The 24,805-nt window shown below is 37.7% G+C and overlaps 3 pseudogenes; 2 read left to right on the plus strand and 1 right to left on the minus strand.

Annotated features, from left to right (window-relative positions):
• Positions 1-24,805, minus strand: part of LOC140516776 (probable E3 ubiquitin-protein ligase TRIML1) — a 237,614-nt pseudogene that overhangs the window by 56,110 nt on the left and 156,699 nt on the right.
• Positions 1,787-3,730, plus strand: LOC140516534 (actin-related protein 3 pseudogene; annotated as a pseudogene).
• Positions 3,419-16,593, plus strand: LOC140516669 (olfactory receptor 8J2-like; annotated as a pseudogene).

Consider the following 24,805-nt stretch of genomic DNA (forward strand, 5'->3'; position numbering starts at 1 on the left):
ATGCACACCTTAATTCAGGAGAAAACAGCCACTCTAACAAAACTGAGGTCTTTAACTGAGGAAAGTGAGCTGCAGCTTAGGGCTCCACCTAAGGCACCTAAGGAGGCAGCTGGGAACAGCGTTTACCTAGGGTACTAAGACAGAGCCGTTGACCAAGCTATAGGTGGGAGGAGATTGGAAATTTCTATGATTTCAAAAGATAAGTTGGTTTGTAAAACTAATGAAAGTCCCCGGAGAAAGCTTGGGAATCTGGGAGGGGGGTTTTAGAAGATTTACAAAATACTCCAAATCTGGGAGTGATAATGCCAGCTTTATGACTTTGGACAAGTCACTTACTAGATTTCATTCTTCTCGGGTGTAAAATGAGTAGACTGAACTACACTTGCATCCTTTTCCACTCTAGCTACCTATTGTTTGTATACTACTTTAAGGCTCAAAAACACTTTACAAATGTGCTCTCTGTTAGAAACATGCTTGACACTAAAAGGTATCAAGGAAAATTTATCACAGCAGAGTTCAGAGGAACTGGACGCCTTTGGTCAAAGTGGACTCCAGCTTTCTTCAGGAGGAGGGAATGCTGGATACAGAAGCAAGGGCATTCTTATAACGTTAGTTCAGGGCAGATCCTCCCATCAGAGGATGGATTGGTCTGTTCTCTGTCGGGTCACAAATTCTTTGATACTCCCATTATACATCTCTTCTCGGTGTCCTCCCTCTTCCCAAACATGTTTCAACATAAGACCCATGATCAGCAAATGGAGGGATAATTTTATATGAGGTGTGTCCATTTATATGTATGAGGTTCATTAAGCAAGGGAAGTTGGAATTTTAGGTCTCCCTGTCATTGTTCCCAGTTGATTTGAGCTGGACCAAGCCTTATCTTTTTCTTGGGTTTTTCTGAAAGCCAGTAAGCATTTTCTGATTGGTCATGACCACCAGAGTTTCCTATCTTGCCTATCTTACTTATTTAGGAACCTTAGGGACTAAAAACCTTTGTGTACACTTAACTCCGTGCTGTCTTTTGTAAGGTTCCGACTTTTTTTTCCTGACCATGCTAGGCCACAACTCAGATTAACTGTCACCAAACAACAAAACTGGAAGTTTTTACCCTGTGAAAACAGAACGCCTTCCTTTATTTCCCACAATCTCATTTTGTCCTAGTACCGACCCTGGGAGATAGGTGCTATTACTATCTATATTTTACAGATGAGGAAATTGAAGCATATGCACCTTAAATCACTTGCCCAAAGTCACACAGCTAGAAAATGTCAGAGGTTGAATGTGAACTCAGAACTTCCTTACTCCATGGCCATGGCTCTATCCACTGACATGATCATATCATAAAATTGGAGCTGAAAGGGACTTTAATGTCATGAAATATGTCTCCCTCATATTGCAAAGAAGGAGAGTGACTTCAAGATGACTTAAATGATGTAATGGAAGTTATACTAGCAAGAAGTTTCATAGCTGGGATTGGAATCAGATTTCTCCTACATCAGACTCAGTAACAGTTCTGTAGCAATCCTGGAGTAAGAAAGGAGCATTCTGATCCAGCTTTAATGTTAATATTGTAAGAAATGAACAGAACTTCTGTTTCCACAAGAGAATATGAAATGCACTAGAAATCTTGTATTTGTTGGGAAGACTGGGGAGCAGATGAATTATATATTAGAAATCCACAAGGAAGTGGGTGCCTGCTTATTAACATGTCTAAAGTAGCTTCCTCTCTGCCTCCCAGGAGCGCGAGACCAAACTGACTGTGGATGGTTAGATAGCCCTCGTCGCCAGCTCCCCGTCCTTCTCGCATCCAGCATGGACCCGACGGCGGCGGCAGCTGCAGCAAGAGGAGGAGGAGGCGGAAGATGAAGGGACGGCTGCCTGCCTGTGTGGTGGACTGTGGCACCGGGTGTACAAAACTTGGATACGCTGGAAATACGGAACCACAGTTTATCATTCCCTCATGTACTGCTATCAAGGAATCTGAAAAAGTAAGAGATCAAGCACAAAGGAGGGTGATGAAGGGTGTTGATGATTTAGATTTCTTTATTGGGGATGAAGCAATAGAAAAGCCGACTTCTGCAACAAAGTGGCCAATCTGCCATGGTATAGTTGAAGATTGGGACTTGATGGAGAGATTTATGGAACAAGTGGTCTTTAAATACCTAAGGGCAGAACATGAAGATCATTATATTCTTTTGACTGAAACTCCTCTAAATACACCAGAAAACAGGGAATATACAGCTGAAATTATGTTTGAATCCTTTAATGTTCCAGGCCTATACATAGCCGTACAGGCTGCCCTTGCTTTAGGTGCATCTTGGACATCAAGACAAGTAGGAGAGTGGACACTGACTGGTACAGTTATAGACAGTGGAGATGGTGTCACTCGTGTCATTCCAGTGGCTGAAGGGTATGATATTGGAAGCTGTATCAAGCATATGCCAATTTCAGGAAGAGATATAACATATTTTATTCAGCAGTTATTGAGAGAATGAGAGGTAGGAATTCCTCTTGAACAGTTCCTGAAAACAACTAAGGTAGTAAAGGAACGTTATAGTTATGTCTGCCTAGATTTAGTCAAAGAATTTAGCAAGTCTGATACGGATGGGTCAAAGTGGATTAAACAGTATTCTGGAATCAGTGCAATCTCAAAAGAAGAATTTTCCATTGACTTTGGTTATGAGCGGTTCCTGGTTCCAGAAATCTTCTTTCACCCAGAGTTTGCTAATCCAGACTTCACACAACCTATCTCAGAGGTAGTAGATGAAGTAAATCAGAATTGTCCCATCGATACCAGACGTCCTTTCTACAAGAATATTGTCCTCTCTGGGAGTTCAACCATGTTCAGGGATTTTGGACTTAGACTCCAAGGGAATTTGAGAACAACTGTTGATGCAAGGCTGAAACTAAGTGAAGAATTAAGTGGTGGTAGACTGAAGTCCAAGCCTATTGATGTGCAAGTCATTACACACCACATGCAGCGATATGTAGTATTGGTTTAGGGGATCAATGCTGGATTCCACACCTGAGTTCTACCAAGTATGCCATACCAAAAAGGATTACGAAGACATTGGGCCCAGTATTTGCCTCCACAACCCAGTGTTTGGGGTCATGTCTTAAAACTGACTTCATAGTTATAGCAGTTAGGGAGTTGGGGGAGAGCTCATCTTTCTGATTACCTGTTTTGTCTGTATGGCTGATATTAAGATAGCAAACTGACTTGACAAGGAAAAGAACAAACATAATTCAAAAGGAATATTTTAATAAGTTTATCAACTTATGAATGTAGAAGAAAGCCAAAATGATTAAAAGTGTTCTACTTTAGACAATATTTGAATATGTGTGTAACAAAAAGAAATGGGTTTTAGTTCTTTCTGTAACTGGATATTTTGTATACTAATGGATTCTCCAAGATTTAATGGAATTTAACGGTATGTAGATAGCTCTAGAACGCTTGAATTGTATACTTCCAAGTGTGTACAATGCAAGAGCTTGTTTATATTTCATACTTTTTTATCCTTTGAGGAAAAAAGGTAAAAAACTGTCGTATTTGAGAAAAAGAGAGAACAACTGTAAGGCACATTTGAAACAAAAGTCTCATGACACTTGCTTATACACTCATGTTATTCTACTTATTAAAAATTTCAACCATTCAAAAAAAGTCTGATTGTCTTTGCAAGTGCTTTTTGGAATTAAAGCTAGTATCTTGGATTAACTGATGTCTGCTAGTACTTTCTGAATACTCTCATTTTGTTTCTTGCTTTAACAATAAAGACAAGATTGTTGGACCAGTATTGCAGTTATGTAGTGTCATTTCTGACAAAAAACAAATCTGAATACCAAAATTGGTGTACTAAGCATAACATCATTCTAATAAAGATACAAAATTTCTTTTGATGTTTTTTTGAAGCTCTTCAATATCCTTACAAGCCAAATGATAAATCTTTTCTGAAGACCTCACAATCAACAGTTGAGTTAGCAAGATGAATTTTTTATGTGCTTTGTACAAACAAGTGTGTAATTTTAGAACTAAAATATTAACTGCTTTCATTTTGATAATTGTACCAACATTTGATATGTTCATTTGCATAATAAATTTTCACAGTTCGAATTTTTTCCCCAGTCACCAACAATATCATGCAAGTTAGATTTTCATTGCATTTTTAAATCTCTGGGTCATGCAAAAAAAAAAAAGAAAAGAAAGAAAAGAAATTGAAGCTGAACTACCTTTTCTAATGTTTTTTCAAAAGCAATATAATGTCATTTTATGTATATTACATGTGATTTCTTCTACATTCTATTGAAATTGTGGAAATTGAAACCTTCATAATGTGTATGGGGTGGGAAAAATTATCTTGAACTCAGTTATACTTGTTATGTACAAAAGACCACACAAGGGAAATATTTTACACAGCTTTTTGTTCTGTGGTATGACTGCATCAGTAAATGTCAATATTTGAACTGTAAAATGTGTTATCCTTGAAAATAATATATAGCTAGAACACTGAAGTAAATCTATCCAAAAAATGAAGACCAATTTTTTAAAAAAATTGTAGTATGTTTTAGTATAGGTACAGAATTTGGGAGCAAAAACTAGTTTTCATTTGGAATGATTCTGAAATGTGAGAATTTACTAAATGTGTGTGAAACTTCATTCTTTGAGAATGGGAGTAAATGCTAATAGAAGGCATTTCATGGATCCTTTGTAGCAATCATTTTTCATAGATCGTGTGGTTTAGAAATAAATTGGATAAACAGTGAAAAAAACATATCTAAGGGACAACAACTCTTTAGATAAAATCCACAAATTCAAAGACTGGAGAAGAATTTCATTACTCTTGTTATGTAAATGGTGAAGGGGCCTAAAATATTCTGGGTTTCGCCTCTTTATCAATTAAGGGAATTCCTTTAAAAGAATTCATATCATATCATTCTGTAAAGAAAATGAGAAGTGTGATCCAAGTGAGTGGTAAAACCCTGAAATGCCTAGCCAATGGAAGGGAGGAGGGAAAGTCGAATTGAAAGCAAGCCATATAAACATTGCATTTGTCTGAAGCAAGTGTACCAGTCAGTTAGGAACTACCATTCATTCAGAAGGGAATGAACATAGAAATTAATAAAAGCCTTCCTGATTTCACAACTATTATTCTTTGTTTAGAGTGAGTATGTTTCTAATGATATGAAGATTAGATTATTCTCTCAATGTTCACTGTTAATGTCTAGAGAGAGGTCTACAAATATGATTGGTAAGACAATATATCTAGAGGAATCCACGGCAACTAAGCACTTCATCCCCTCTTATTTTTATAGGTGAGGAAATTGAGGACAGCGAAGTAGAGGAGACTTGTCCAAGTTCACCTAGGTGCAGATTACAGGGCCAGAATGTAGACTACCCCTCTCCAAATCCAGTGCTCTTTCTAGTGTACCATTCAGCATCTACAAGATCACTTTAAGCTCTAAGTTTTCTGACATTCTACTGTACTGAACATGAGGCATAGGCACTAACGATGATGATTCAACTTTGACAATGTTAATTGGCAAGGAGTAGAAAAGACTGGATATTTTGCCGATGTGAGAAACAAAAGAAGCAACTCTATTTCCACAGGATCAGGAACTACTCCCAACTTTGCAGGAGTGATAACAAGATGTGAGTCAGAAGTGACTGACTCTAATTGGAGGTATGACGTAGCAGAACCAGGCTTCTGATTAAGTAAAAGGTCCGAAGCTTGTACATATGCTTAAGGAGCTGTTTGATATTATACAACATACCCCTAGAGCTTAGAAAGATAATTTAAATGCATGTACGCTACATGATGAGGAAGAGGGAACATATAAAGGAGGAAAACATGAAGTGGATGGGTCAGGAGTTTCCATCTAGCCAATGGAGAGTAGAGGGAAGGGGAATGTGAATCAGAAACAAGAAATAAATAGCCTTGCATTTGTCTGAGCAAATATATTCCTTTAGGGAGTTACCAATTCACAAGGAATGTAAAATAAATGTAAAATAAAATAAGCTTCCCTGGCTTCACAATGAGTATTCTTCTTTGTAGAGCAAGAACACTTTTCACACCAAGATGGGGCTTTATTTAAATTGTATGTAATATATGTAAGAGATGAACTGAACTGCTTTTTCTACAAGAAAATATGTAATATACCAGAGGTCCTGAATTTGCTGAGGATGGCAGGAAAACAGATTAGAAAGTGAGTATTGGGAATATTTATTACACTTCACTCACTCTACAAGGATGTGGGTGCCTGTTTATCAACATATCTAAAGGCAAACAACTCCTTCCTTCTACCTGAGATAAAATCCACACCTTCAAAAGCCAGAGGAGAATTTCATTTCGCTTCCTGCATTAATTAAAACTTAACTTAAACTTACAACATGCTGGGTTTGATCTCTTATCAATTAAGGGGGATTCCTTTAAAAGAATTTATGATTTGCTGTTCTTTTACTAAGTAAAAGTATAAAGAGAGTAAGAAATATAAGCAAGAGGATAGATCCATATGAGGGTGGGGCTTACCAGTTTTTCAGAGAAGTTACGAACACTGAACTACCCAGTCAATGGGAAGCAGGTAGGAAATGTGAATTGGAAACAGGCCATAAAACGATTTGCATTCTTCTGAACAAATGAACTCCATTAGAAACTACCTATTCATTCAGGGTAATGAATGTAAAAATGAATAAAACGTCTCCTAACTTCACAATAAATGCTGTCTTTTTTAGAATGAGCATGTTTCTCACATATAAATATACTATGAATATATATATATTATAATATAATATATAATAATAATATATAATATATCATTTTCCTTAACCTTTGGGTCTAACTGAGTTAAAAAGAACAAAGATATATGCATGCATGTTTGTATGTATGCATGTTTGTACCTATATACAAATATATGCATATGTGTACATTGCATTTACAGATCACACATACGTATAAGTTATATACAATACGTATCCATGTAAAATATTTTAAAATAAAATATGTACATCCTGTTGACCATTACTGAGTTTATTCTAAGAAAGAAAAACGGAATTAGATGGTATGTGCATGTTTATTTCTCCTAAAGCTGGCAGAATATTCATATAAAGATAAACATGGGAGAGTCACTGTGAAAAAAAATGAGCCAAAGGACATATAGACAAAGGGAACCTTATAACTTCAGAGTAATTCCCTCTCACCTTTCCCTCTCTTACTCAGGATTCCTGTGTCAGCCAAAATTATAGTCTCCATTTGTGTTACCCATAATACAAGAAAGGAATTTTTTAATTGGGCAGATTGCAAATGTGATAGAATAAGAGAATATTAAGGATTTAATTGAAATTGTAGATCCAGGATGCCTGTATTTCTTCTATTATTGACATGAATATTTACCTGTCTTTCTGTCTCTATATGTGTGTGTGTATAGACATAGATATCTATCTGTCCAGTTATCTGATAGCTAGCTAGTTGGATGGAGAGAGAGAGAGAAACAGAGAGAGAGAGAGAGAGAGAGAGAGAGAGAGAGAGAGAGAGAGAGAGAGAGAGAGAGAGAGAGAGAATAACATGTATCCGTAAGATACTAAGATAAGAAAAGTCTCATTATTTAAGATAGTGCCCAGTTTTAGGCATCCTGCCCTGGACAGTCATGAACAGAAGAATGGTCCTGATTAGCTTCATCTGACCTTGTAGTTGCTGACATAGGAATGTACAGTTTGTGGTACATTTTGGGTTTACTCAGAGAGAAAAGCTAAATCCTGTCTGTTTCACCAGAGAATACAAAGCATTATGGTGGGTTAAGCTCTGAGTGGGATATGTCTTCATGTCTTTCCCCTGATTGGCTAATTGTAAAGCCAGTCGCGCACAGTAGCACACCTTAGGACTGCTGATGTGAATGATTTTGGTGGTGTAATTGCACAGTATAATAAAATATTTATTCAGCAATAAACTAAACTTTGTTCAATAAAGTAAAGCATAACATTCATAGCAACATCCTTAAGCAAAACATATCATCTAACACATATATGTGTTTCATAACACTCAGGTTGTCATGTGGCGCATAGCATATATCTTTGCATGCCCAAAGTCAGAGGGTCCCAGGTAAGGGTCTTCCCTAGCAGATGAAACCTTAAGGTGTAGCAGAAAATGCCACACCCTACATCCCTAGATCACTGTAAGCACAATCTCCTTAATCAAAACACAGTATCCAAGTAAAGTTCTCTCTCCTCTTGACTCAAGGCTGATTTTCAAACTCCACAGCTCCTCCTCCATGGGCTGACTGCTCCTAGGTCTTGCCTGGGTTTACACGCAGGCAGCTCTGTGCTTCTGCTCCTTGTCTCAGTTCACAGAGACTCTTCCACTCCAAACTCTTCCTCCTTTTGCCTGGCAGCAGACTCCAAGGGCTCCTTCCTGCAGCTTCTGTTTCTAGGAAAACAAAGTTTAACAGGACTATAATGACAATTATGCACATTACCAGCACTATCATCTCAATTTACTCATGAAGATTAACAGACAGGGCTTCTCTCTGAGAAATTAACACACATCCACAAACAATACTTCTGTCTGAGAAATCAACACAGACTAATAGACAGGTCTCTGTAATGGTAACTTAACTGGGGAGATCTTTCATATTCATTAATAGATCCATGTGTCTGCCTGGGTCACATAGAGCCTGTGGTGGGAGGAGTTTACTGAATGAGTGGAACAGAAAGGGGTGGAACAGCAAGCGCAAGACCTAGAGCAGAGCTGAGAGAAAATTAGTGAGAGATCAGTCAGAGCTAGGAGGAATGCAGGCTTCAGAATAGCGTGAGTGAAAGAGCTTGCTTGTGATTTTGTTAAATGAAGCTGGTTTGTGGGAAGCCTAGAAGGGAGAAGGCTTGGGGCTGGTCTTGTTCTCTGCATCATTATCATGTATAGATTTTTGTTACTATGATGGATTTGGTTTTCCAGTGTCTGCATAAATGTTTTTGTTCTGTCTTCCATGTGGAAAGTTACAGGCTCCTGCTTGAAAAATCAAGAAAGATAAACAGATAGGGCTTATATCTGAGGAATTAACACAGATCCATAGAGTGTTGACATCACAAACATTCTTTCTGTTAGGCCTCCCCGCATGCAAGTTCCCCTAGCCCACTCACTTTCTCTTCTCTCTCTTTTTTCTCAGCTCTATTTGTGACTTTCTTCTCTCTCCAATCAATACAATATACATATATACACATGTATATACACATACATACGTACATATGTACATGCACACACACACACACACATATATATAAAATTCTGTTTCCAATAAAAGATATTTGATTGATTCAATCAAAGGGAAGACTCAATCAAAGGCATTTAATTGGCTAAAACTCAATCTAAAACAGCAGCAAAATCTTGTACTTTGCTTTCTGTTACACTAATCCAGGTTTTATGCCTTTCTCAGGTGAGTGTGGGGATCAAAACGGTTCACAATTCATATAAACATATGTATTTATATAATATACCATAGTGTATCTTTTCTTTTTATTATGAACTTTAGAACAATTCAAATCGTAAATTTTATAATGCAGAAAGTACATGCAAAAACTATTTTGTGTAAGACTGTAGACTTGAATCACGTACATTTTGTTTTTAAAAATTTTCCATTTTTTGTCCAGTTCCCCTGTGTGCTAATCTTGAAAATTCTTCATTTATTCTCACTTTTGTTAACACTTTTTCTACTTTCCTGGAATGTCTCCCTCTCCTCATTGTCACTTTCGTATTTGCCATCATTTATTCATTTTTTTGAGAGTTATTCATTTATTTTCACTTTTCAGCATTCACTTCCACAAGATTGTGAATTTCAAATTTTCTCCCCATCTCCTCTTCCCTCCCCTCACTCCAAGACAGCATACACCCAAACCACTTCTTTCCCAAATCTTACCTCCCACATATCAACCCCCCCCTTCTCCCATCCCCTTCCCCTCTAATTTCCTGTAGGGCCAGATAGATTTCTACACTACCTTGCCTGTACAACTTATTTCCCAGTTGAGTTCAAAAATAATTTTAGCATTCATTTCTAAAGCTTTCAGTTCCATTCCCTCATTCCTCCCCACCTGCCATCATCGAGAAAGCAAGGAAACAGATATAGATCATACATGTAAACATGCAAATCAATTTCATAGCAGTCAGGTTGTAAAAGCTTCCCATATTTCCCTCAAACTTGACCTGCCCTCTATTTATTCCATTCTATCCTTTGACCTTTACCCCCACAATAGTGATTAATTCTGATTACTTTGTCCCAATCTGCCACCCCTACTATGATCCTCCCTCTCCTATCTTCCTTTCCCCTCTGCCTTCCTGTAGGGTAAGATAGATTTCCATACCGAATTGAATGTGTGTTATTTTGTAAGCTAAATCCAATGAGAGTAAGGTTCACTTGTTTCTTCTCACTTCTCCTTTTCCCCTCCAATTTAAAAGTTCTTTCTTGTCTCTTTTCTGTGAGATGATTTGCTACATTTTACCTTTCTCTTACTCCTAGTACATTCCACTCAATAGTAAATTTTATTTTTTAAGTATTTCCTCTTCAAATTCACATCACCCTGTGCCCTCTGTCTACACACACACATGCACACACACACATACATATATAAGTACACAAATATTTGTGTATATATGTATGTATAAATATATATGCATATATATGTTTTTGTATAAATATATGTGTGTATACATAGATACACACATACACAAATACACAAATACATACTTATACATTTGCCTACACATATATAATATACTCTTACACAAATACATGCATACATATATCCCTCTAACTACCCTAGTTCTGGGAAAGGTCAGTTGAGTTACAAATACCACATTTCCACATAGAAATGTAAAAACTTCAACATTAACGACTCCCTTATGGCTTCTCTTTCCTGTTTACCTTTTCATGTTTCTCTTGATTCTTGTATTTGAAGGTTCTACTCATTTCTGGTCTTTTCAACAAGAGAGCTTGGAAATCCTCTATTTCATTGAAATTCTATTTTTCCCAAGAAATATTATACTCAGTTTTGTTAGATTGGTGATTCTTGGTTTTAATTCTAGCTCCTTTGACCTCTAGAGTATCATATTCCAAGCCCTTCGATCCCTTGTTATCGAAGCTGCTACATCCTGGGTTATCCTGATTATATTTCCACAATTGTTTCTTTCTAGTTGCTTGTAATACTTTCCTCCTTGAACTCTGTGAACTCTGGAATTTGGCTACAGTATTCCGATAAGTTTTCTTTTTGGCATCTCTTTCAGCAGGTGTTTCCTGAATTCTTTCCATTTCGATTTTACCTTCTGGTTCTAGAGTGTCAGGACAGTTTTTCTTGATAATTTCTTAAAAGATGATGTCTAAGCTCTTTGTTGATCATGGTTTTCAGGTAGACCAATAATTTTTAAATGATGTCTCCTGGATCTATTTTCCAGGCCAGTTGTTTTTATAGTGATATATTTCACGTTGTCTTCTATTTTTTATTCTTTTGGCTTTGTTTTATAATTTCTTGATTTCTCATGAGTCATTGGCTTCCCTTTGCTCCATTCTAGTTTTGAAGGAATTATTTTCTTCGGTGAGCTTTTGGACTTTCTTTTCCGTTTGGTCAATTCTGCTTTTTAAGGCTTTATGCTCCTCATTGTTTTTGGACCTGTTTTTCCATTTGGGTTAGTCTGTTTTTAAAGGTGTTATTTTTTTCACTATTTTGGGGGGGTCTCCTTCAGCAAGCTATTCATTTTTCTTGATTTCCTTGCATTGCTCCCCTTTCTCTTCCCAATTTTTCCTCACTTCTCTTACTTGATTTTCAAAATCTTTTTTGAGTTCTTCCATGGCCTGAGCAAATTTTATATTTTTCTTGGAGATTTTGGATATAGGAGGCTTGTCCTTGCTGTCTTCCTCTAGTTGTGCACTTTGATCTTCCTCATCACAAGAAAATACCTTTTCACCATGAAAGTAACTTTCTATAGTTTTATTTTCCCAGCCAATTGCTTGACCTTTGAACTCCTTGCTAAGTGGAGGCTGTACTAGCCCAAGTTTTAGGGACTTTGTGCAGCTGCTTTCAGAGCTGCCAGGAACCTGTAAATTTTGTGTTCCTCTAAAGTGGTATGATGAAAGGAGAAGTGTTTACTCCTCCCTGGGCTGTGAGTAAGATTCCCTCTCCATAGCCCCACCAACTCCATCAAACCAGCACTCATCTTTGCCCCAGGGCTGCCATTCAAGTCTGAGACCCAGCTAAGTCTCTTAATTCCTCCAAGGTCTGTAGGCAGAAAGTTCTAGAAAGTTCAACTGCAGCATTAGGTGACTCCACCCTGTAGTTGGGGCTAGAGTGTGACCAAGTTCTTCTCTCAAGCAGCTGACAGAACTATTCCACTGATCTTTTAATTTGTCTTTGGCATTTGTGAGTTGAGGACTCTGGAAACCCTTGCACGGTGATTCAGTGCCCTGAAGCCTGCTCCAGTAGTCCCGACTATGCCAGCTCTGTGCACACTGGGCCTGTTACAATAGATCCCCTCCTATTGGCCCTTTGGATTATCTTGGCCTGGAAATCTATTTCTCTCTATCATTTTGTGTCTTCTGCTGCTCTAGAATTTGTTCAGCGTTTCTTTTTAACAGGTATTTTGAGGGTTGTGAGTGGGGAGCTGAAACAGGTCATGGCTTCTACTCTGCCATCTTAATTCTACTTCCTCTGAATTATTTAAGCTGACAAGATATTAACAAAGCCCAGTTTGTTCTTTTATCCTTTGAAACATTTTTGTCTTTAAGAAAAAATGTATATTAATTAGAAGCTAATTTTATACTCTCTCTCCTCTCCCTCTTGTAGGCCCATTCCCCAGAGAGAAACCATTCTTGCACCAACAATATATTAATACAGATGTCAAAGCAAAGATCGTTGTTGCTGTTGTTCGGTCATTTTAGTCATGTCCAACTCTTCGTGATTCCAGTTGGGGTTTTCTTGGCAAAGAGACTGGAGTGATTTGCCATTTCCTTCTCCAAAAGGAAAGATAATATTTTCATGAATTGTAGCTTAGCAAAAGTATTGAGAGAAAATGCCCAGAAAGATGTTACTGATTGGGACAGAGGAGAACTACTACTTCAAGTGAGCTGGAAGAAGAATCATAGATCTGAGCAGTAGCTCTTGTCACTTGCCTAATTTCCCTTAAATTCTAAGGCTTTCACTATCCTGATATTTACTCATTTGTCCTTTGTATACTTTGTTGTTGACAACTGACACATAAGTTATACTACTTGATTCATGTGACCATGGAAAATGAGACATAACTTTGAGAGTAAGTAAATATCTCAAAGATTCTTAAGTGACAAATATTAATTTATTAAATGATGGTAATGTTCAAAGAGAGAAATGGTAAAGTGCAATCCAAGAAAAAAGGGGAAGTGACAGTAGTAGTGGGAATAAATGAAAAATATGTAGGATGAGACCAGCTAGAATAGGGTTTAAGAAAGCTAACAGTGGCCTATTGGGTCAGATTTTTTCCTGTGTGTTAAAAATCAAACCTGATAATATTCCATCAGAATAAAATGTACCAATAATAACTGTCATTCCCATACTTTTTTGTATATTCACTTGGAGAGCAGGATGATATGTAAAGAGGCCTCAGTAATGAGTCACTAGTATTCCTTTGTTCCCTTGGGGAAGGCTTGGTATATTGAAGATTTTTTTCTCAAACATAGAAGGCTGGCAACATGTAATTTATTACTAATCGGAGGGCTCCAGATGCTTCAGGAGCAAGCCAAAACCCTAACAAAGTTCATGAGGGTGGTTCACACAAGCTCAGTGTACAGTTTTTCTCCTCAACAGGCTGGTTGTATTACTCCATTGTTGTGGTTTCTGACATTTTTTTAAACCTGAACAAAACATTTTGATCAAAACCAAAGTAACAATTAAGATGCTAATCAAGTTAGCATTATGTTGCATAGACATTCATCACTCTGACGTTTGCGATGCTATTTCTGTCTCCATGTTGCCTTGATGAGCCAAAGGACAGAAGACTCTTCAAATCCCTCTTCTAGAATACAAGTTATGAGCTTGAGATAAAAAAAAAAATAGCTGTTGAACTTTTATTGTTTTCATCTTGAACTTCTTTTTTCAACTCTACGGATTTCCTTCAACATATCTACAATATTTCTTCAAACTCTTAGAAAACTGTCTCGGATATTGAGAGAGTAATCAACTCCAGCTGGATCACACAGATAACCAGAGGAGGAAAAGAGGGATTAGAGGTGAATTTTGAGCTCTGTCCTAGCTTGATAACCAGTCATAACAGGACTTTCTGACACTGAATCTGTTTCTATCATTGTGTTTTTCAAATGACATCAGAAGGAAGGGAAAGAAGGAATTAGGAATTCTTGACTACCTGAACTAATGGTACAGTACTGTACCCTAGGAGCAGCTTGATGACACTGTCCAGCCAGAAGTCAGGAAGACTCATCTCCCTGAATTCAAATCTGCCCTAATCCTTATTTTCTGTGTCAACCTGAAAAAGTCACTTAACTCTCTTTGCCTAAGTTTCCTCATTTGTAAAATGAACTGGAGAAGACAATGGCAAATCACTCCAGTGTCTTTGCCAAGCAAATCCCATATGGGGTCACCAAGCATCTGACCCAACTAAAAATTGACCAAAGAAAAACTTCTTTGGCCTAGGGAATCTAACGAGTTGCGTTGGGTTAAAGAAAGATATATTTGATAGTTAAGGGGAATAATTTTGACTCTCAATTACATTTTTCCCGGTGTGTTGACCCCATGGTATCGCATTCTTTGAGTACTACTAATGCGATATATGTGCAGGCAGTCTTGAGAAGGGGGGACAGATAAAATACGATCTGAATGAGACAGAATTACATCCTTAAAATTTAATCAAGAAAATGAAAGCTGAATATAGTTAGATTCGAAATAATTGATGCTAGAGGACTGATTATGTGCTTGGAAACAATGAACAGTGCAGACAAAGCATTGAACCATTCATAGGTGAAAACAGTCATGATGTTTGTGCCAAGCAGATGGATATAAATTATTTAAACTGGAGAAATAGGTCAACTTAAGCTTCCCCAGAAGTTAAATATCCATCCAGGAGTATACGATATTATAAGAATGTTTTTGTAGGTCTTGTGTAGACATTAGAGGTTCCTAGGAGCCTGTTTCTAATGTTCTGATGACCAAAGGCTTACATTTTCTGGGATGCTTGGATGAGTCAAGTGGATTTGGACAAAGTCTTACAGTGTCCCACAGATGGTGACACATAATGGTTTATGGAATTTGTGATTATTTTTCTCCCATTCCCTACTTAATCAGTGCTTGTTAAAATAATTGATAATATTCCATAAAATGCTTCCTGCTTATCTCAAACTTGGTTAAAGTGACCTTCTTTGAGAAGAAGAAAAAAAAATCATGTAAAATGGGAAAAAAAGAGATCTCTACCTTTGTTTTAGAGACTTGGATTCCAGAGGGATTTTAAAATATATCTCCAAATCTAAGACAAGTTTCTCCAAAGACCAAAAACAAAACAAAACATCATCTTCAACAATAAACTTTGATCCCAGTATATAGTGATTTATTTGAGATACAAGATCTAAAAGAATCATACTTCCCTTCTAAACCTTTTTCCCCATTTTTTCCCATAGCAGTTGACACCAATCAAAAACGACTCCAGGAAATCTCTCCTATGTAACTACTTTCATTCTCACTGGAGTGTCAGATTATCCAGAGCTTCAAGTTCTCCTCTTTTTCATCTTCTTAGCAATCTATGGAGTGACAGTGACTGGAATTGTGGGAATCATCACATTCACTAGTATAGCTTCTCAAATTCCAACTCCCATGTATTTTTTCCTTAGATGCTTGGCTATCATTAACCTTGACAGTTCCACTGTCATTACTCCCTAGATGTTGATCAATTTATTAGTAGAGAAGAAAACCATTTCCTACTACGGATGTGCGACTCAACTTGGAAGCTTCTTAGTCTTCATTATTGCCGAGACTTTCATATTGGCTACCATAGCCTACGAGCGCTTGTGACTATTTGTAATCATCTATTATACACTATTATGTTGTCACAGAAGATTTGCATCCTACTTGTCCTTACATACATTTATAGCTTCTCAACAGCAGCGACAGTCATTGCTTGTGTTTTTTAATTGTCCTACTGTTCTTCCAATTTCATTAATCATTTTTATTGTGATAATGTACCTTTGTTAGCTATATCTTATTCTAGTACTCATATAGCAGAGACAATAGTCTTTATCTCTACAGCTGCCATCCTTTATTTTTCCATGAAAATTATCCTGGTGTCCTACTTCCACATCATCTTGGCTACCCTGAGGATACGTTCAGCAGAAGGGAGACAGAAAGCCTTCTCCACTTGTGCTTCCCTCATGATGGCTGTCACTGTTTTCTATGGGACACTCCTTTTCTTATACCTCTAGCCCCAGTCAAACCATTCATTAGATACTGATAAAGTGACTTCAGTGTTTTATACACTAGTGATCCTCGTGTTTAATCTTACGATCTATAGCCTGAGGAACAAGCATGTGAAGGAGGCTGTGAAGAGAGTCCTCACTAATCCTTGCCAAACTTTTAAAAACGTGATTTGACAAATATTTGAATAAATCTGGACATTCTTAATGCAAGGGAGGTATAGTAGGTTTGTGATGGAAACAAACAGTAAATTACCAGGGATAGAATACAGACATGCAGTGATAAATTAATTTAAAAAAAGGAAAAAAGCTATAAAAATGTCTTGCAACAGAAATGAAAGCAGATATCTGGTCATCCTTGAGTTAGAATAGTCAAGAGTCTAGAATAATGGTAGTATGAAAGCAAGTTAGGAGGAGGGAAAATAAACTTCTGGATATATCAGAAAAGAATCTAGAATGAAGAAAAATCACATCACTTGGAAAACCAGAGGATGGTGTACTGAGAAGTTCATGTTATCCTGCTGGGAATTCTTTTGCATCCTACTGAATATGAGTAGCTATAGAATTGTGCAGGTGGGGGACATGGGGCTGTAAATATGTTGTAGGAGGATTTGAGTTTCAGAAATCTGCTTTAAACCACATGCTTATTGTTTTTTTTTATTTTTTGATTGATCTAATGATTCTTAATCTTCGTTTAAATCTGTTGCTATAACCTGAAATTTAAATGTCATTTTACCATACTTCAGTTAGTCAATAAGCGTTTATCAAGTACTAACTATATGCTAGACACTGAGCTAAAATTTCAGGATTAAAAGAGAAGCAAAAGATAGTCACTGGTATTGGTAATCTCACAATCTAATGGAGAAAGCAACTTGCAAACAACTAGGTCCAAACAGAATATATGAACTGGAGAAGGAAATGACAAGCCACTCCAATATAATAGCAAACAAGAAAATCCCAAATGAGTCACAGAAAGTTGAACAAAATGAAATGACTCAATAACAACACAACAACAAAAAAATTCTAAGTTTATAATAAAACTTAGACATTTGGACCTTAACAGCAAGTACCCTCCCACTATCTATTAGCAAGAAGAATTTCAGAAATCTGTGAACCTAAAGGATTAATGAGTGGAAAACACAAAAGGGTGTGTTGAAGCCAGGACCCACAGGTGTGTCACCATTCATACTTAAATATTCTATATGAGAATTTAGGCATCATCAAAAATAAATCATGTCAACCTGAATCCAAGAGGAAACAGCCAATAGAGTGAAAATTAGGTCTTTCTTTGAGGCAAGAGAGCTGCAGTTTGGGGTGTAACACAGATAGTACTGGGGTAACTGAGGAGGCAGCTGGGAACAGGGGGGAAGGAATGACCAAGCCACAGGCGGGAGGTGGCAGACAAAGGGAATGCCTTGGCTGCATGTGAGAGTGGTTAGGCAGAAGGGATGACCAAGCTGCTGGTGGGAGGGGATTTTAATATTCTGTGGTTTTCACAAGGTAAGTTGTTTTGCATAATTACTGAAAGTCCTTAGAGAAAGCTTGGGAATCCTGGAGTGGAAGGTTTAGAACATTTACAAAATAGTCTAAGACTAGAAGCAATAATGTAGGGTCAGCCTCAGGCAATTCATGAGTCTTGGAATTGGGGGCAATGTCTGACTCAGTCAACTGAGTTTGACAATCATTATAATACAAGTTTTGGGTTTTTGTTTATACTCCGTGTTAATAATGTAAATTATATTTAAAAGTTAGTATGTACTTTTTATTTGTGTGCAGAAATGGGTTAAAATTTTTGAGCACACATTTGAAAAACTACAAAGTAGGTAAAAATGTAGCTAAACCCTAGGAGATAGGTGTGTTGAGTCTTATTCAGAAACCATATTCAAAACCTCCTTTTAAAATGTTCTATTAGAAGAAAAAGAGAAAAAAAGCAAAAAAAAAATGCTTTCCTTTCAGGGAACATCCTCGCTGGTGCTTTGGTTTTTTTTGGAAAGAAATTCTGGGATAGTTTTGTAATTCTTGTTGCAGTTGCTGCCAGAATTGATGTGGCTATTGTTTTTTTTTTCTTTAATTTTTAAATTGCTAATCTTTGTGGGTAGTTAAAATTATCACTGTATACAAAATCAATTCGGACGACTGAGAGAAATTCTCAAAAGGATTAATTCTCTGAGAGAAAAAAAGTACAACTGATGGGGTACAGACTCTGGGAACTCCCTTGAAATCTGCTTGAATCTTACCACTTAATCTGGCTTTTCATCCCCAAATCTAGTACTCTAAACCTACCCTAACCCTCAATTTATTGTTACCTCCAGATTGCCTCTGGCTATTTCCCCTCCTTGATTCTATAACGTGCCCTTAACCTAGCCTAGCTCTGCATTATCTGTTACCTCAGGATTTTCTCAACTATTTCCTACCCTTGAGCCCATCAAAATCTCACTCTCTGTGTTCTGACCTCTAGTCACCTCAGTCCCATCAAGATCCGCCTTAGACTCTTCCTCAAACCCATCCTCCCATGCAACTAGACCATCCCTAGATACCTCCCACAACCTTTCTGTATATCAGATCCTTCTTCTCTTCATGGAGGCGCTCAGAATCAATCTAGCTCTGATTCTGTCTGACCCACTTGTCAATACAAGGGTCAGAAATGATGAGACTTCTAAAGAGTTAACACAATATAGCAGATGTTAAACTTTATTTATCTTTGACGGAAAGAAAATTTATGTCAAATTCATTCAGGCAGAACCCAACGAGTCAGTATTTTGGGGTCCTATGCACCCTAACACTCAACAGAATTATGTTCTGAGATCAGGGAACCAAGACTGTTGGAAACAGTTTTTTTTTTTTTTTTTGTGGAGGAAAGAATACTTAGTTTGAAATCCCATGATGAGAGTCTTCATCTTGGATTTGTTACTTCTTTTCTTTATGACCTTGGCTAAATAACTTAACTCTACAAAGATGCACACATGGAAAATCAAGACAGATAGCTGTTTGTGGGTCTTTTCATCCTCCTCAAGTGTAAAATGAGTTGTGTGAGAAACAAAAGAAGACTTTTCTTTCCACAGGATAAACACTACACATCCAGCTTTGCAGGAAAGATAACAGGATATAAATCAGGAGTAACTGGTTCCAGGCAGAGTTGTGGCGTGGAAGAAGCAGGCTTCTGATCAAATAAAAGGTCAGAAGTTTGTACACATGCTTTATAGGCTGGTTAATAGTATCCAAAACAACCGTAGAGTGGAGTCAGCTGATTTAAATGCACATGTGATGCATGACAAGAGAGGAGGAACATATCTAGAAGAACCTCGAACAGACGGTTCAGGATGTTGCATCCAGCCAATGAGGAGCAAGGGGTGGGGGGAATTTGAGTTGGGAACAGGAAATAAATAGCCTTGTATTAGCCTTAGCAATCATGCTCCTTTAGGGAGCTGCACATTCACAAGAATGTAAAATAAAGTAAGTGCTTTCCTGCCTTCAACAAGTGTTCTTTCTAGATTGAATGTGCTCCATACAGTAGCTTGCCTCCTTTTCTGCTCTAGCTCTTGGTTATATAGTACTTTAAGGTTCACAAAGCGCAACAACACTGGGAGACAGGTGCTGTTACTGTCTACATTTTACAGATAAAGAAACTGAGTCATGCACACCTTAAATGACTTGCCCAAAGTCATATAGCTAGTCAATGTTTGAGTTTGGACTTGAACTTAGATATTCCTTACTCTTTAGCCAGGTTTCCATTCACTGGTATGGCCATGTCATAAATTTAGAGGTGAATTGGCCTTTGAGGTCATGCAATATATCTCTCTCATTGTGTAAAGAAGGAGAGTGACTTCTAGATGTTTAAGATTACTTAAAAGAAGTAATACTGATGGGGTTTAGAATCTGCACCACTTCACCCTTGGACATTACAAGGAATTTCAGGAATCCAACCACTGAACTCAGATCCCTGATATTCAACTGAGGCATGGGATCATCCCAGTATGATCATTTCAACTGTCTTTTCATTGTGGTCCCCAACCCAGCTCAATCCTTCATTTTCTCTTATATCCAATCTAGTCCCTGAATTTTCCCATACATTTCAGTCACAGCTTTGCCCCTGCTCAAAGTACCTGGGCTACCCCAAACCACTTTGATTGCTTAATTAGCTTACTTGACACTGCCTAATCCCATCCAACCCCCTTTCTGTTACCTCCAAACCACTCCAGGCTATTCATCACTCTTTAATCCCATCCAAATACTTCTACAATATTTTTCCCTTTAAAAATATCAGTCTTTTCCCTACCAAATGTGTATACTCACTAGGAATATTGTCCACACCAACCAGTGTTTTAATAAATTCACTTCTTGGACTGAAAGAAGGTTTGAGTGCTTTAAGTATTTCAACACAGAATTGTGCCTTTTACCCGTGCATTGCAGAATGTTCCAGACCCTTAGACCAAAACATATGCTTTCCTCATTGGAAAATTGCATAATCTCAAGCTCTCCTCTAGCCAAGGCCTGAAGGGACATAAGCCACCTCTCTCATTCTTTATCCCTTTCTTGCTCTGCAGTTGAGATCACTCTCCAAGGACATAGAAAGTCTTGAAGGTGCTTTTTGCATCTGAGCTCTCAGGTTTCATTCAGTTCAGACAGTTACTAGGCTGACTCAGACCCAGGAACACCTTCTAAGGTATAGGGGACAACCTGTATGGAAATATGTGTCCAATTCTCTCAATTCTCTGGAACCCTAGAGAACTGGGAAAACTCAGGGAAAACTGTTTGATTGGATGCTCTTTTATGGAAGGATTCCCAGCTGTCATGCTCATGATGGGTCAATCCTTTTCAATTCCCAAAAATTAACCCTTGGGCTGTCTTTTAAGAAATTGGAATAAATTCAATATCTCTGAGGAACTTAAGAAATGGCCTACGTTCTTTTAAACACAGTTTGGCCTCGAGAATCAAGACTCAAGCCCATTCGTGGATCTTTGCAGTACAGTCCTTTGTTACAGCTCTTGCTGAGAGGGGAAATGGATGGAAATATCTTACATAATGTCCTTCATCTAACTCTTTTGGGACCACATTCTCAGAAAACATGGTAAGATGCTTGTAGCTAGAGGCACCACACAAAAAGGGAATGGGAACCAACTTGATATTTTAAATGATCCCCTGCTTATAGTTCTCAAAGCTTCAGCCCTGCCCTCTTCCCTGCCTCTGTTCTTACACTTTCCCCTACTCCCTTCCCTGCCCCTCTCCCGATTGCCTCTTCCCCACCTACTCTGGCTGTTTCTACTTCTTTCCAGCCACTTTCTGCTTTCCCCAACACTTCCCCTGCTTCCCACTCCCCAAACCCCTTACCTTGAACACTTCCTCTTTTCCCTCATTCCCCTTCCTTTCTCTTCTGGTCCCCTTTTTATAGTTTCTGTCTCATACATACTATTTCCTTTTCTGATCCCTCTTGCTCCTCAGGTGCAGCAGATCTTTCCCTTTGCTTTGAAGTCCAATTCAGTTCGGCCCTCACTCCCTACCCCTTTTCTCACAAGAAATGAGACTTCCTATCTCCCTTCCTTGAAAGCTGAATTCTGCTATGCTTTCATGGCTTTGTCTTCTAAGGGAAGTAGCTGCCTTGCCCAGTGGGATGAGGTTCAAGTCCGTTTGTTCGTTTCAGACCTCACTCGGTTTAAAGAGAAACTAGGTTGATACTCTGATGATCCCCCTAAGTTTACTGAGGGCTATAGGGACATATCTCTTCAATTCAAGCTTTCTTGGGGACACTTGCATATCTTCTTCTAGACCTGCTGTACCATTGAGGATAAGAGGAGAATCTGGGAACAGGTTCAGAAATTTGGAGATCATTTGGCTAGCTTTGATTCCATGAAATATCCCCTGGGAAAGGGTGTTGTACCCACTAGTCAAAGGATGGTAGTGATATTCTTATTTTTGGAATCTCTATGCCACCCCACTAATATACCCATACCTAGATATAAACACTTTCTACATTAATAGTACATCAGCATAGAGGTCAAAGCAAAGATTATTGTCGTTCAGACATTTTAGTCATGTCTGACTCTTTATGATGAAAATTGGAGATTTCTTGGCAAATATGCATGAGGGGTTTGGCATTTCCCAATCCAAAAGTAAAGATTATATTTTCTGAAATGTAGCTCAGCAGAGGTGCTGAGAGAAAATGCCCAGAGTGATGGCACTGATTGGGATGGGGTGGGGGTAGTGCTCTTCCCCAGGGAAGAAGAATCATTAATTTGGAGAGTAGCTCTTCCTACTTTGTCTAATTTCTTTTTAATTCTAGTGCCTTCATTATGTTGATTATTTCTCATCTATCCTTATGTTCTTTGTTGATGGCAATTGATTGACTCATAAGTTATACTATTTCAGTCATGTGATCATTAACAATGAAACACCCTCGAAATTAGAAAAATATAAAATATATTCTTAATTCACAAATATGAATTTACTAAATGATGGTAAAATTCAAAGAGAGAAATGGGAGAGGGTAATCCAAGAAGTGAGGGAAAGTGAGAGCAGCAATGGGGATAAGTGAAAAATATTGAGGATGATACTAGCTAGAAGAGGTTCTAGGAAAGCTAACACTGCACTATTGGGACAAAATTTTTCTATGTGTTAAAAATAATTCCTGGCAATGTTCCACCAGAAAAAAAAATTTGTACAAGTAATAATTATAATTCTCAAATTATTTTAACTTATTCACTTGGGGAGCAGGATGATGGAAAGAGACTTTAATAATGAGTAGCTAGTATTCCTTTATTCCCCTGGGGAAGGCTCTTTATATTGGAGGGTTTTTTGATGAATTTTAAGAGGCTGGAGACATGTAATTTATTACTATTCAGAGTGCTCCAGATGCTTCAGGAACAAGTAAAAACCCCAGTAAAATTCATTGAGCTGGGCCATATGAGCTCAGGGCACAGCTTTCCACCTCAAGAGGTAGGCTGCACTATCCCAATGTACTTTTTTCTGATTTATTTATTTTATCAGAGCAGAACAATATGCTCAAAATCAAAGGATCCTTCTATGTGCTAATCAAACTAGCATTCTGTTGCATAGACAGTCATTAATGTAAAGTCTGGAGTGTCTTATATTTTTCTGTCTCCATGGTGCTTGGATGAGCGCAAATCTATTCAAATTCCTTTTCTAGAAAATAAGTTTTCATGTTAAAATAGAAAAAATACTGTGAACTTTTATTATTTTTCTTGAGCTTTTCTTTTCAACTCTGTACAGATTTCCTTCAATACATGTGCAACTCTTGGAGAACTGTCTGGAATACTGAGAATTTAACCAACTCAAGATGGATCACACAATTAATCAGAGGTAAAAAAGGAGTGAAATTTTAACTTTGTCCAAGCTTGATTAACAGTCACAGTAGAAATTCCTGACTCTGAATCCATTTCCATCATTGTTTCTCTCAAATGACATCAGAAGGAAGAGAAATACGGAATTAGAAACTCTTGACTACCTGGGCTAATGGTAAAATACTGTGTCCTAAGGAGAACTTGATGGCCCAGCCAGGAGTTAGGAAGAATCATCTCCCTTAATTCAAAAATGCCCTCATACTCATTCACTCTGTAAACCTGAGGAAGTCACTTCACCTTGTTCGACTGAGTTGTCTCATGTGTATAATAAACTGCAGAAGGAAATGACAAATCACTTCAGTATCTTTTCCAAGTAAAACCCAAATGGAGTCACCAAGAGTCAGACACAACTGAAAACTGACAAAATAACAACTACTGTACTCTGTGGAATCTAACAATTTGCATTGGATTAAAGAAAGCTATATTTGATAGGTAAGGGGAATAATTTTGACTCTCACATTTTGCCTGAGAATTTGACACAATGCATTCTTTAAATACACCTAGTGTGATACATGTTCAGGCAGTCCCGAGGAGGGAGACAGGTAAAATATGATCTGAATGGGACAGAATTACATATTAATCAGGCAAACGAAAGCTGAATATAATTAAATGCAACACAATTGATACTAGAGTATTGAGTATGCATTAGGAAATAATGAACAATCCAGACAAAGCATTGAGCGGTTCATAGGTGAAAATAGTCATAATGTATTTTGCCAAGTAGTTGCAACAAATTATCTGTGTTGGAGCAATAGCTGAACTGAAGGTTCCTTAGAGGTTAAATATCCCTCCAGGAGTGGATACTACTATAAGCATGTTTTTTGTAGGTATTGTGTATCTTTTAGAGATTCTGTAAAGTCGAATCCTAGAAGCCTTTTTCTAATATTCTGATGGAACAGGTTTGAATTTTCTGGCATGCTTAGTTTGGCATGCCAGGTAAATTTGGGCAAAGACGTAGTGTCCCACAGGTGATGACACATAATGATTTAAGTGAATTTGTGGTAATTGTTCTCCCACTCTCTACCTAACCCCTA

Source organism: Notamacropus eugenii, chromosome Y (assembly GCF_028372415.1).
Source record: "Notamacropus eugenii isolate mMacEug1 chromosome Y, mMacEug1.pri_v2, whole genome shotgun sequence".
Lineage (NCBI taxonomy): Eukaryota > Metazoa > Chordata > Mammalia > Diprotodontia > Macropodidae > Notamacropus > Notamacropus eugenii.